The sequence below is a fragment of the Cebus imitator genome, unplaced genomic scaffold (genome assembly GCF_001604975.1).
Source record: "Cebus imitator isolate Cc_AM_T3 unplaced genomic scaffold, Cebus_imitator-1.0 Scaffold265, whole genome shotgun sequence".
Taxonomy (NCBI): Eukaryota; Metazoa; Chordata; class Mammalia; order Primates; family Cebidae; genus Cebus; species Cebus imitator.
This window is the reverse complement of record NW_016107580.1, coordinates 1,243,285-1,257,207: the sequence shown is the minus strand read 5'-3', so window position 1 is coordinate 1,257,207 and position 13,923 is coordinate 1,243,285. Positions and strand designations below refer to the sequence as shown.

The window sequence follows — 13,923 nt, the reverse complement described above, 5'->3', positions numbered from 1 at the left end:
GCTAGAACAGGAGCAGTTATAAACATTTCTTTTAGCTCTTCAATCTGTTGGATTTCATTGGAAGTCCACAGGAGACAGTCAGGTTTCCACTGGGTAAGTTTGTCATATAAAAGTTTACTTTTTAGTGCACAGCTGCCTGAAGGGAGCGTTGGGGAAACTGAAGGGAACAAGATGGTCTAGAGGATCCCATGTGTTGGTGGGTGCAGGTTATTTAGAAACAGGGACTTTTTGTGTTTCAGAGGAGTTAGTTTCTGGCTTGTTCATTCTGGTTTTTAAGGGGTAAAGGAGGACAGGTCCTTGTCTCTAACAAAGAGCATAGTCTATCTCCTCCTGGGAGATGAGGATTTTATCATGAACATGTTCCATTAAGAGCTGACAAATCCACTCCTCATCAGGCCTAAATTTTGGCCAGAAGACTAAGGGTGTAAGGATGGGCCCTCCAAATAAAACAACAATATTTTATTATTTGCTGCTTTCTTTTGTGTTTGGTTCTTTCATTATCTTTCTAATATTTTAACATAAGCCTTAGGGGACTATCAGGAGGAATTTCATTATCTTGAAGGTTCGGGGTGACGCCTAAGTAGAATAGGCCTTGTCCTTGGAATTTTCAACACCCCCTTGCTGGAGGTTTCTATCACTCCTAGGTGTGGGGGGTTGGGGGAGTGCGGGGGCAGTGTGGGGGTGCCTCAACCTGCGATGTTTCTTACCTTGGTCTGTGCAGTTACCTGGTTGCCGTGGTGTTGTAAGCTGCTTCTCCCTGTGTTGCTGAGAGCCTGGATTTATTCATCACAACAGGTGGGTCTTGATCTCCTATTCCTGAGGCCACTGCAATGGGACAGTGGGACATGTCTCCCCCTGGGTGGGGTGACTGAAGACCCCCCTCCTGAAGGAGAATGGGAACCCCAGATGAGCCCCCAAAATTGTTAGAAACAAATGCTTGTTCCTTAGTGCCACAAAGAAGAACTAGCACTTAGACAAAGTTTTCTTAGCAAGGCAATTTTATTTTCTGCAGAAAGGGTGCTTCTCACAGGGCTGGCCATCATGAGAGCACCCAGAACAAAGGAGAGTTGAAGTTTTTATTTCTAATATGACTCCTGCCCCGATGTCCTTCCCCCTTGACTGGGGTCATACTGCACAATTTAAACTAGACCTGACTGGCTAAACATCTAAACTTTCTTTTTTTTTTTTAAAGATGGGGTTTCACCATATTGGTCAGGCTGGTCTCGAACTCCTGACCTCAGGTGATCCGCCCTCTTCAGCTTCCCAAAGTGCTGGGATTACAGGCGTGAGCCACCATGCCTGGCTCATTTAAACTTTCTTGGATAAAGTGGACACCTAACAAGAGAGAGGGGAGAGGAGGAAGGGGTCCTATGCAGTGAACTAGAGAGCCAGTCTTTTCTTAAATTAGGAAAGGAATGTGAGCTGGTGCTGATAACACCACTGGTGCTGTGGCATGCCTGGGCATGTAGTAAAGTCAGAAAGAAGAAAAGGAGAAGAAAGTGTGGGGGTACTGGGAATTAAAGAATAAAAGGTTGAGCAGGCTCTTTGAAGAGAAACTTAGCCGTAACTCACACACTTGGTGGGGCTTGCTTACTATTAATTTTCCTTCAAAGGGTTAACTTTCTGCTTTCTTTAACTAATACTGCTGTAGCCACGATGGATTGAATGCCTTGAGGCCATCCACAGGTGACTGTGTTTAAAGCCTTTGACAAGAGCTGGGCTCGGTGGCTCACGCCTGTAATCCCAGCACTTTGGGAGGCTGAGGTGGGCGGATCACCTGAGGTCAGGAGTTCGAGACCAGCCTGCCCAATATGGTGTAACCCCATCTTAAAAAAAAAAAAAAAAAAAAAACCTTTGACAGGAAGGCTCATGCATGATCTCTCTCTCTCTTTCTCACACACACACACACATGGACTGGCTCACACAGCTAGCAGGGCAAAAAATACCCTCACTTGAGGAGAGATCCAGACCCATTTGGGGAGTCTGCAACACAAATGCCCTTTCCCCTTACCTGTTCTTCTGCACCAGGTTTTTTTTTTTGTTTGTTTATTTGTTTGTTTTTGAGATGGAGTCTCGCTCTGTCACCAGGCTGGAGTGCAATGGCATGATCTCAGCTCACTCCAACCTGTGCCTCCCAGGTTCAAGTGATTCTCCTGCCTCAGCCTCCTGAGTAGCTGGGACTACAGGCGTATGCCACCATGCCCAACTAATTTTTTTATTTTTTTTATTTTTTATTATTTTTTATTTTTTTGAGACTGAGCTTCGCTCTTGTTACCCAGGCTGGAGTGCAATGGCACGATCTTGGCTTACCGCAACCTCCGCCTCCTAGGTTCAGGCAATTCTCCTGCCTCAGCCTCCTGAGTAGCTGGGATTACAGGCACGCACCACCATGCTCAGCTAATTTTTTGTATTTTTAGTAGAGACGGGGTTTCACCATGTTGATCAGGATGGTCTCGATCTCTTGACCTTGTGATCCACCCGCCTCGGCCTCCCAAACTGCTGGGATTACAGGCTTGAGCCACCGCGCCTGGCCTAATTTTTGTATTTTTAGTAGAGATGGGGTTTCACCATGTTGGCCAGGATGGTCTCCATCTTTTGGCCTTGTGATCCACCCGCCTCAGTCTCCTAAAGTGCTGGTATTACAGGTGTGAACCACTGCGCCTGGCCTGTTTTTTTCCTTTTTTTGGGGACTGGGTTTTACTCCAGTGGCCCAGGCTGGAGTGTAGTGGTGCGGTCTTGACTCATTGCAACCTCTGCCTCCTGGGTTCAAGCAATTCTCCTGCCTCAGCCTCCCAAAAAGCTGAGATTACTACTAGTGCTACTGTGCCCAGAAAATTTTTGTATTTTTGTAGAGATAAGGTTTCGCTATGTTGCCCAGGCTGGTCTTGAACTCCTGGACTCAAGCAATCCACCTGCCTTGGCCTCCCAACATGCTGGGATTACAGGCATGAGCCACCCTGCTCGGCTGCACCAGGTCTTAAAAGGAAATCCTTCCTCAACCACCAGGCTTCTTATGGAGAGTATGCAAATTTGCATCTGTAGATGTTTCCCTCTGGGAGGTTTCAAGGCTCTCCCTTTGGGCTTAATAAGAAAAGAGAGCAACTCAGAGGAAGGGAACATAAAGGGCAGGGTTTGAGTAGACACTTTTGCAGGCAGCTTGGGAGAGGGGCTGAGGCTTTGGAAGCCAGGAGAAGGAGGACAGCCAAGGGGCCAGAGGGGCTGACAGAGCAAGGAGAAAGGGCTCAGCCATGTTCTTCGGTGCTTTGGCACATGACCTCATTATCATGGGCAACAGGCTAAGGCTATTTGATTGTGTTTGGGGAAAAGGATTGAAAAATACTTAGTGCCAGGCATGGTGGTTCACACCTGTAATCCCGGCACTTTGGGAGGCCAAGGCAGGCAGATGGCTTGAGCCCAGGGGTTTGAGACCAGTCTGGGCAACATGGTAAAACCCCGTTTCTACTAAAAATACAGAAATAAGCCAGATGTGGTGGCATATTCCTGTAATCCCAGCTACTTGGGAGGCTAAGGCAGAAGAATCTCTTGAACCCGGGAGGTAGAGGTTGCAGTGAGCCGAGATCGTGCTACTGCACTCCATCCTGGGCAATAGAGCAAGATTCTGTCTCAAGAAAAAAAGAAAAATAATTCCTTAGCAATGATGTAGTAATCCCCACTAGGGGTGGCTGCCCATATTCTAATTCTAATATTCTAATTGCAATCTGAATTCTAATATTCTTGTACATCCTTCTACTCTGGAAATTGTCCTTGTTACACAGGCTGGGTGCCCAATGACCAGGTCTGTACTATGCAACCCTGTCCCCATGGCATATAGCTAATTGGTCCAGTGGTGGACTTGAATCAAGAGGTCTCATCAGATTTGTTCATAGCCAAACCACCAATAATTTGGGGGTCTGCCCCCGAGCCAAGCCAGGCCAGAGACCCTTCTCAGAGCAGAGTGAGAACAGACTAGTCCCTCTCTGCCAGTGGCAGGTGGAATGTGAATGTGGCCAGGGAGCTAGTGGCGCTCAGTCACACTGAGGAGTTGAGGCTGCAGTGGGGAATGTTGAAGGCAGCATGCAGAGAAAACCAGAGAACTAGACATTGAATCCTTGGTTCCAGCCATATCTGACCAAGGCCCTAAATCAGTGTTTCCCTTTTATTTTTCTGGTTTAGTTGCTACTTGAAACACTCAATTATCCTTCTAACAAGCTTCCACCCCCACTTTTCCTTATTAAAGTAGTTGGTTAGGTTTTTTGTTCCTTACACCACACACCAAGAAAACAGGTGACGAGCTAAGTAGGTTAAATTAACGTTATCCAAAGCTTTGTTCATCCTGAGACCTCAGATTACTTCGCATCCCTCAATCACAATGGCACCCGGAAGGCACTGTATCAACAGGGACTGCTTTTTCCCTAGGCAGTTTTGGAAGCTCCATTACCAGAGCTGGTGTCTCCCTTTATAGAAAATTCTCAGTCTGTTTACATAAGACCTGGAACTGCCTGGGAAGACCCCACAGTTCAAAAGGTGATATGAGACCCTCTGGGAGTATCCTTAGAGGACATGCTGGGTCTCATACCTATTTTCAGCTTTACATGTGACTCAGCTGTTGCTGCTGCCACTACCTCTTTCTTCTTTCTTTTTTTCTTTTCTCTCCTTCCTTCCTTCTTTTTTTTTTTTTTTTTTTTTTTTTTTTTTTTTTTTTTTTTTTTTTTTTTTTTTGCGTTGCTTTTTGTCTTTGTTGCTCAGGCTAGAGTGTAGTGGCGCGATCTCAGCTCACTGCAACCTCCGCCTCCTGGGTTCAAGTGATTCTCCTGCCTCAGCCTCCCAAGTAGCTGGGATTACAGGCACCTGCCACCATGCCTGGCTAATTTTTATTTTTATTTTTTTATTTATTTTTATTTTTTATTTATTTTTTATTTTTTTTATTTTTTTTGGGGACTGAGTTTCGCTCATTACCCAGGCTGGAGTGCAATGGCACGATCTCAGCTCACCGCAGCCTCCGCCTCCTGGGTTCAGGCAATTCTCCTGCCTCAGCCTCCTGAGTAGCTAGGATTACAGGCACGCGCCACCATGCCCAGCTAATTTTTTGTATTTTTTTAGTAGAGACGGGGTTTCACCATGTTGACCAGGATGGTCTCGATCTCTTGACCACGTGATCCACCTGCCTCGGCCTCCCAAAGTGCTGGGATTACAGGCTTGAGCCACCGCGCCCGGCCCTAATTTTTATTTTTGTATTTATTTATTTATTTTTGAGACAGAGTCTTGCTCTGTCACCCAGGCTGGAGTGCAGTGGCGTGATCTCAACTCACTGCAACCTCCGTCTGCTGGGTTCAAGTGATTCTCCTGCCTCAGCCTCCTGAGTAGCTGGGACTACAGGCACCCGCCACCATGCCTGACATGTTTTTGTATTTTTAGTAGAGATGGGGTTTCACCATGTTGTCCAGGCTGGTCTGGAACTCCTGACTTCATGTGATCTGCTCGCCTTCACCTTCCAAAGTGCTGGGATTACAGGTATGAGCCACCGTGCCCAGCCAGCTAATTTTTATATTTTTAGTAGAGATAGGGTTTCACTGTGTTGGCCAGGGCTGGTCTTGAACTCCTGACCTCAAGTGATCCACCTGCCTTGGCCTTCCAAAGTGCCGGTATTACAGGTGTGAGCCACTGTGCCTGGCCAGTCTCTTCTTATAGTATGCATAATATCTGCATCAAGGCAAAATACATTTCTAAGCATGCAAACAAATCCACGCACCCACTTACCAGACAGTTGCTCTCTACTCCATGATTTGTGTCTAAGGCCAATATAAGATGGGCGGATGGCCAAGGCACAGCCTGTCGTCCTGAAATCATCTGTGGGAAGATAATTCACTGTTGAGCAACTCAGGACTTGAAGGAGAAAATAGGATTATAAATATTTTTACATTCATCAACTCGTTGAATAAAAGGGATATTTGGGACATTTTAATACATCTTAAATTAGTAATAATGAGTACTATTCAAATTTCCTTTCTATCTGGAGGGAGGTGACATGTTGGCATGTTGGCTTTTTTTTTTTTTTTTTTTAGAGTATTGGACTCATACGGAAAAGATGCACTGCAGGTTGAGTAACCCTTATTTGAAATGCTTGGGACCAGAGGTTTTTTTTTTTTTTTTTTTTTTTTTTTTTTTTCTTGAGATCGAGTTTTGCTCTGTCACCCAGGCTGGAGTGCTGCAGTGCCCCAATCTCAGCTCACTGCAACCTCCGCCTACTGGGTTCAAGTGATTCTCCTGCTTCAGCCTCCTTAGAAGGTGGGATTATGGGTGCATGTCACCACGCCTGGCTAATTTTTGTATTTTTACTAGAGACGGGGTTTTACCTTGTTGGCCAGGCTGGTCTTGAACTCGAGACCTCAGTTGATCCACCCACCTCAGCCTCCCAAAGTGCTGGGATTACAGGCATTAGACACCATGGCCAGCCTGTTGGTCTTTATTAAATTCTGCCATGTCCCACAGAGTTTAAGGTAGAGAATAGAAAGTTCAATTTGGGACATGCTAAAGTTAAGGACCCTGCAGGGCATGCTGGTGGCAAGACCCAAGGGCATTTAAGACCCAGAATTTAGGTTTGGACATCATTGGCTTTTGGGTGGTTGTTGAAACCTTGGGTATGAGTGAGATAATCCAAGAAGAATTTGAAAGAAGAAGTAAACCAAGACAGAGCCCTGGGAACAGAAACATTTATGGGGCTGATGGGAAGAAAAGGAATTAGTCAAGAAGAAAGAAAATGCATTCAAAGAGATGGAAGAAAATGAGGGGTGATGGGGAATTTAGTGGCTGCAGGAGTAAAGGATTTCGAGAATGAAGAATTGGTCAACATAGAGAAGAGGCCTAAAAAGATAAGTACTGAGAGGACGAAGAAGATAAGGCGTCCCTCTAGTATAGCAACAAGGAAGTTCCTGGTGACATTAGTGGCTTCGGTGGTATAGTAGAGAGAGAATCCAGATGTCAGGGGGTTGAGGACCCTGGCGCCAGTCCACAGGGGAATGGAGCTTTCCCTGCACTGCTCAGCACTACGTGACGACAAGAAGGTGGAAGGTTAAGGGGACATGATGTAATGAGATAAGGAAGAGGGAGCTGCAAGAACAGGCACTTACGTTTGGATAATCGGATTTTGTCAGAGTGTTGCTTTTAGGTGATGACAGGCCTCAGAGTGTGACCAAGGGGATGAGGGGCCTGAGCAGTAAGAAGGGCTAAGGTCATTGGAGACAAGGGGGCGAGAGACTTTAAGATTAAGATATAGAAGGTGTTATCCACAGGGATACTAAATCACCCGGGATGATGGCAGTATTTCTTCTGGGAAGCCTGTGAGTCAAGGGCCAAAGTCCTCAGTGAATGCAGGGAAGTGAGTAGATGGCCGTGCTGAGGGAGGGAGTCCAAAGAACAGTGGTGATCTGAAAGAGGCAGTGAGGGCGGGGGATGCTGACCACCTTCTTTGTCACATGGTAGGTGGGTTATGTCGTTAGTAGGGCCTCATGCTATGTCCTCAACCAGGTTTCAGTTAAAGCAGAAGGTGGAGGGAGCTCCCTCTATAAATGAACCAAGGTTCCAGGTGCTATAGGCTCAGGGTGCTGCAGTGGCAGCAGGAAGCACAGAGGGCAGCAGCATCCCAAGAGCACAGGAGAGGCTCCCTATCTGGATTAACCTTTTTGGGAGGTTAGTCTAGGATGACAGGAGAGTCAGTCTAGGATGACAGGAAGAGTTGGGGGCATCATGGGGCTGATTGAAGAGGCACTAAGAGAGATCAGGATTGATGTGGCTTCCACGCTGTGCAGACCAAGGACCTAGGCGATGGGGCAGCCTGGTATGCACCAGATTCCCAACAGAAATTTGGTGAGCCTCTGCAGGGCCTGGCCCTGGTGAGGAGAGGGATAACTAGATCCAAGTCAGAATATAAGTAGACAGTGGTCTCCTGCACCCTCTGGGTGGATATGTCTTTGTCATGGATTCTGCAGTTGGCCTCCCATCCATTCACACACAGTTCTCTATGGAGGAGCTCTTTAAGTAAGATTGGTTTCACTTCCAGCCTCAGTGGTGTGTCCTAAATCAGTTAGAAAAATCCCATCCCCAGGCCCAGTCTCTGGGTCAGGGAATGGCCCAAGCCAGCTCTACCCTCCGCTGTGTGTGGACTTTTCTCTGGTCACAGGAGTTGCTTTAAAGTGAGTCTCTAAGTCTAGAGAAAAGATGTAAAATCTTTAAAAACTGCAGCCATTTCTGCCACTATAAGGAGAAACAGCCTTGTTTGAATCCATTCTATGCTGCTGTCACAGAATATCACAGACTAAGTGTCTTAGTCTATTTGTGTTTCTATAAAGCAATACCTGAGGCTGGGCAATTTATAAAAGAGAAGAGGTTTATTTGGCTCATGGTTCTGAAGGCCGTACAAGAAGCATGACACCAGCATCTGCATCCAGAGAGGGTCTCAAGCTGCTTCCACTCATGCCAGAAGGTGAAGGGGAGCCACTGTGTGCAGATGTCACTTGGCGAGAAAGAAGGCAAGAAAGAGAAGGAAGGTGTCAGGCTCTTTTTAACAGCCAGCTCTCAGGGGAACTCTCATGGAAACTAATAGATCAAGAACTCATTCATTACCATGAGGACAGGACAAGGACTGCACCAAGTCATTCATGAGGGATTTGCTCCCATGACCCAAACACCTCTCATTAGGTCCCACCTACAACATTGGGGATCGAATTTCAACATGAGGTTTAAAGGGTTAAATATTCAAACTATAGCACTGGGTAATTGACAATAAACAGAAATTTATTTGGCTTACAATTCTGGAGGTTGAGGAGTCTAATATCAAGGTCCAGCATCTGGCAAGGACCTTATTGCTGCATCATCCCATGATGGAAGGCATCACATGAGTGAGAAAGCATGTTTGTACATGAGAAAGTGAGAGTGACACGAGAGCAAACTCATCCTTTTATCTGGATCCCACTCCTGAGATAACCCATGGCCATGGTAACAGCATTAATCCATGCATGAGGGTGGATACTTCATGACCTGATCACCTCTTAAAGCTCCCACTTCTCAACACTGTTGCACTAGAGATTAAGTTTCCAACACATGGACTTTGGAGGACACATTCAAATCACAAAAAGTCTATATTACTATTCTTCAGAGAAACAGAGCCAATAGGATATATATTTATGAGGGGATTTTTTATGAGAATTGGCTCACTTTATTATGGAAGCCAAGAAGTCCCATGATATGCTGTCTGTAAGCTGAAGACTCAGGAATGCTGGTGGTACAATTCAGTCTTAAGGGTTGAGAACCAGGAGCTCCTCCTCTAAAGGCAGGAGAAAATGTCTCAGCTCAGAGAGAGCAAATTTGCCCTTCCTCCATCTTTTTGTTCTATTCAGGTTCATAGTGGACTGGATAATGCCTATCCAACATTGGTGAGGGCAATCTTCCTTACTCAGCCTACTGATTTAAATGATTTCTTCCAGAAACACCCTTACAGACACACCCAGAAATAATGTTTTACCAACTCTCTGGGCATCCCTTAACCCAGTCAAGTTGACACAGAAAATTAACCATCACACAACCCAAGGATAAAGCCAACACACACAGAGGAGGGAAGAGCTGGGCCAGTGTAGAGAAACAAAGCCCCTGAAGATGTTGAGACCCTCTGGATCAAAGCATTCTTCAAGTCCTCATTGCTTCTGGACTTTTTTTCTGGAACAATATGTGTTCTTTATTTTTATTTATTTATTTTTGAGATAGGGGCTTACTCTGTTGCCCAGGCTGGAGTGCAGTGGTCTGATCATAGCTCACTGCAGCCTCGAACTCCTGGGCTCAGGCAATCCTCCCACCTGAGCCTCCCAAGTAGCTGGGATTATAAGTGCATGCCACCATGCCTGGCTAATATTTTATTTTTATTTTTTGTAGATACAGGGTCTTGCTTGGTTTCTCAGGCTGATCTTGAACTCCTAGGCTCGAGTGATCCTTCCACCTCAGCCTCCCAAATGTTCTTTATTATTGACACCAGTTTGAACTGGGTGTTCTGTTACCTTGCCTTACCTGAGAGCATCCCAGCTGAGAGGAACATACCTTAGACATACTTTGTCCCGTTAGCTCCTTACCCACCTTCCCGGGGCCAAGATATGTATGGGGGCTGGGCATGTGTAGACTCTGGAGTTCTCAGCCTTTAGGGGACTGTGATTCTGAAGATGGAGCTGGATGTAAACTATGAGTCAGGGAGGGAGTCAGTTTTCTCTGTCAGAGACTATTTGGCCCCCAGCTCCTATCTGGGTGATCCAGACATTTAGTTCTGTTTTGTAGAATCTTTTGCATGACCGACCACACCTGACTTTCTTAGTAATCTCCCTAAATTAGTTTTCTGCTAGTAAGAGTGTTCACTGTTGTGAACAGCTAATTTTTGTATTTTTGGTAGAGACAGAGTTTCACCGTGTTGGCCAGGCTGGTCTTGAACTCCTGACCTCACGTGAACCACATGGTTATTATCTGCTTTTCCTTCCCACTCTTACTCATTCAGTGAATATTTATCAAGTGTCTACCAGATGGCAGGCACCATTCTGGGCACTGGGGCTAAATCAGTGAACAAAATAGACAATAATCCCTGCCCTTGGGGCTTATAGGATTACATTCTAATAGGGAGATACAGACAGTAAACAAAATAAACAAGTAAAAATATTTAAACAGTGATAAAATGGGCCAGACACGGTGGCTCACTCCTGTAATCCTAGTGCTTTAGGAGGCTGAGGCGTAGGATTGCGCAGGGCTCAGAGTTTCAGACCAGCTTTGGGAATACAGTGAGAGCCCTGTCTCTATAAATAAAAATAAAAAATTAGCCAGGCATGGTGGCACATGCCTGTGGCCCTGAGAGGATGGGGCGGGAGAAGTGCTTGAGCCCAGGAGTTCAAGGCTGCAGTGAGCTATGATCACGCCACGGTACTCCAGCCTGGGTGACAGAGCGAGACCCTGTCTCGAAAAAGCAATAAAATGCTAAGGTGGAAAATTCAAATCAGGGAGTTTTTTGTGTGTTTTACATAGGTTGTATAGGGAAGGCCTCACTGAGAAAGTTGCTTTGGCTTTTGTGTAAAGACCTCAACAAACTGAGACATGAACTATGGATGAGTATGGAGGGGAAGATCACTCTCAGTAGAGGGAACAAGTCCAAAGGCCTTGAGGTGGGCACGTGTCTGGTGTGTTTGAGGAATGGCAAGGAGGCCAATTTGACCTAGAGGGGTGATGGAAGGGGAGAGTAGGAGGTCACAGAGGTGATAGAGCTGGTCACATGGAGCCTTTAGGGCATAGTGAGCATGTCAGTTTTTACATCTGATCAATGGGGGAACATGGGATAGTTTTAAGCAAAGTACTGACAAGACCTGACTTACGTTTTAAAAGAAAGACGAGTCAAGGATGACCCCAAGTTTTTATCTGAACAGATGAAAGAATTGACTTGGTACTAGTTGGCTGAGTGTGGTGGCTCACACCTGTAATCCCAACAATTTGGGGGTCTGAGGCAGGTGGATCACTTGAGGCCAGGAGTTCAAGATCAGCATGAGGAACATGGTGAAACCCCATCTCTACTAAAAATACAAAAATTAACCGGGTGTGGTGGCGCATGCCTGTAATCCCAGCTACTCAGGAGGCTGAGGCATGAGAGTTGCTTGAACCCGGGAGACGGAGGTTGCGGTGAGCCAAGATGGCACCACTGCTACACTCCAGCCTGAGTGACAGAGTAAAACTCTGTCTCAAAAAAAAAAAAAAAAAATTGACTTGCTATTAGTTGTTAGAGAAACTACATTTTGTGTGTGTGTTGGGGAGGGCGGATGGAGAATAAATGGTCAGCTTGGGGTATTTAAATTTTTTTTGAGACAGAGTCTTGCTCTGTTGCCCAGGCTGGCATGCAGAGGTATAGTCATGGCTCTCTGCAGCCTCGACCTCCCTGGCTAAAGTGATCCTTCCATCTTATCCTCCTGAGTAGCTGGGACTTACAGGTATGTCCCAACATGCTTGGCTATTTTTTTTTTTCATTTTTTATTTAATTTTTAATTTTATTTTAAAGATGGGGTTTCACTATGTTGGTCAGGCTGGTCTTGAACTCCCGACCTCAGGTGATCCACCTGCCTTGACCTCCAAAGTGCTTGGATTACAGGCGTGAGCCACCATGCCCGGCCCGCTTGGCTAATTAAAAAAAATTTTTTTTAGAGATAGGGTCTCGCTATGTTGCCCAGACTGGTCTTGAACTCCTAAACTCAAGTGATCTGCTTGCCTCTGCCTCCCACAGTGCTGAGATTACAGGCGTGAACTATGGCACCTGCCTGGACACTTAAATTTGCAGTGCCTATCAGACATCTAAGTAGAGAGGTCAAGTAGACAGATGGCTGTCTGAGTCTGGAGTTCAGGACTGAGGTTCAGGTTAGGGATTTATTTGAGGCTCACTAGAAAAGTGATGGTATTTAAAACTCCAAAACTGGCTGGGCACAGTGGCTCACACTTGTAATCTCAACACTTTGGGAGGCCGAGGTAGGCGGATCACTTGAGGTCAGAAGTTTGAGACTAGCCTTGCCAACATGACAAATCCTGTCTTTACTAAAAATACAAAAATTAGCCGGCTGTGGTGGCAGACACCTGTAATCCCAGCTACTTGGGAGGCTGAATTGCTTGAACCTGGGAGGTGGAGGGTTCAGTGAGCTGAGACCAAGCCACTGTATTCTAGTCTGGGTAACAGAGTGAGACTCTGTCTCAGAAAAAAACAAAAAAACAAAAACAAAACACTACAAAACTGGATAAACCCACTCAAGACTTTTTGCCTTTACTTTGATGACCCTTTTTCTGAGCTGTGACAGTACTTTAATTCACGTTTAGATACTTATTTAGAAAAGGACTGGGCATGCTGCAAATGAAGACATAATGTTTCATGTCTGGCAGACTCTAGCTTTTTTTTTTTTTTTTTTTTGAGACAGGGTTTTGCTCTTATTGCCCAGGCTGGAGTGCAGAGGCATGATCTTGGCTCTATGCAACCTCTGCCTCCCGGGTTCAAGTGATTCTCCTGCCTCAGCCTCCTGAGTAGCTGGGATTATAGGTGCCTGCCACCATGCCCAGCTAATTTTTGTATTTTTGGTAGAGTCAGGGTTTCACCATGTTGGCCAGGTTGATCTTGAACTCCTAGGAGGCTGAGGCAGGAGAATTGCTTGAACTCAGGAGGCAGAGATTGCAGTGAGCTGAGATTGTGCCACTGGGCAACAAGAGCAAGACTTCGTGTCAAAAGAAAAATTCTGTCGTTTTTAAATTTTTGAATATAAATCTTCTTTTGTTTCTTCTGTTGCTTCAAAGCCTTGAGAATGCTGGCATTTATCCATAAATATAACTGCCTCATCCTATTAAATATATAGTTTCTATGGCTGTTCTTTAAAATATTTAGCACTTTGATCCACTTGGTGTTTATTTTTATATACTATGTGAAACTTACATTTTTGTCCTCCGAAGTTTCATTCATTTATCTGCACATTCTTTTCATAGTTCATCCTTTCTTACTGCCGTGTTTGGGAATGTTATTTTAGTATGTGTCCCGTCAGGATTAATATATATGTTTGTTCAGTCTCATTCCTTTCCGTTGATCTCAGCTTCTATCTTTGTTTCTGCTCTTTAGTCACAGCCCAGCAGCACCAAAGGAACATCTCGCCCCCTGCAGGCAGCCGGTATCCCCACAACCTGGGTCTGTCCTCGGAGCCCAGGTGGACGTGTAGCTCTGTCCCTGCGGGAGGATTCAGGGCCCTTTTGACAGGTCTCCTGTGCCGGTTTCCTGAGGCCTCAAGCTTCCTGGGTTCCACCTTTCTAGTAAACAGTAGAGACGGACCTTTACCCTGTCGTCAGGTGGGGACCGTCCCCTCCTGGACTCTTCCTTTCAGGCTTTTGCACCTC

General features: G+C 45.8%; 1 long non-coding RNA gene across 1 annotated transcript; it reads right to left on the bottom strand.

The window, feature by feature from the left end:
* Nucleotides 1-711: 711 nt before the first annotated feature.
* Nucleotides 712-13,600, bottom strand: LOC119467189. The gene is made up of 3 exons (XR_005195721.1): nt 13,472-13,600; nt 5,758-5,847; nt 712-883 (listed from the first exon to the last, which is right to left on the bottom strand). It is a non-coding gene; the product is annotated as an uncharacterized LOC119467189 (long non-coding RNA).
* Nucleotides 13,601-13,923: the final 323 nt, after the last annotated feature.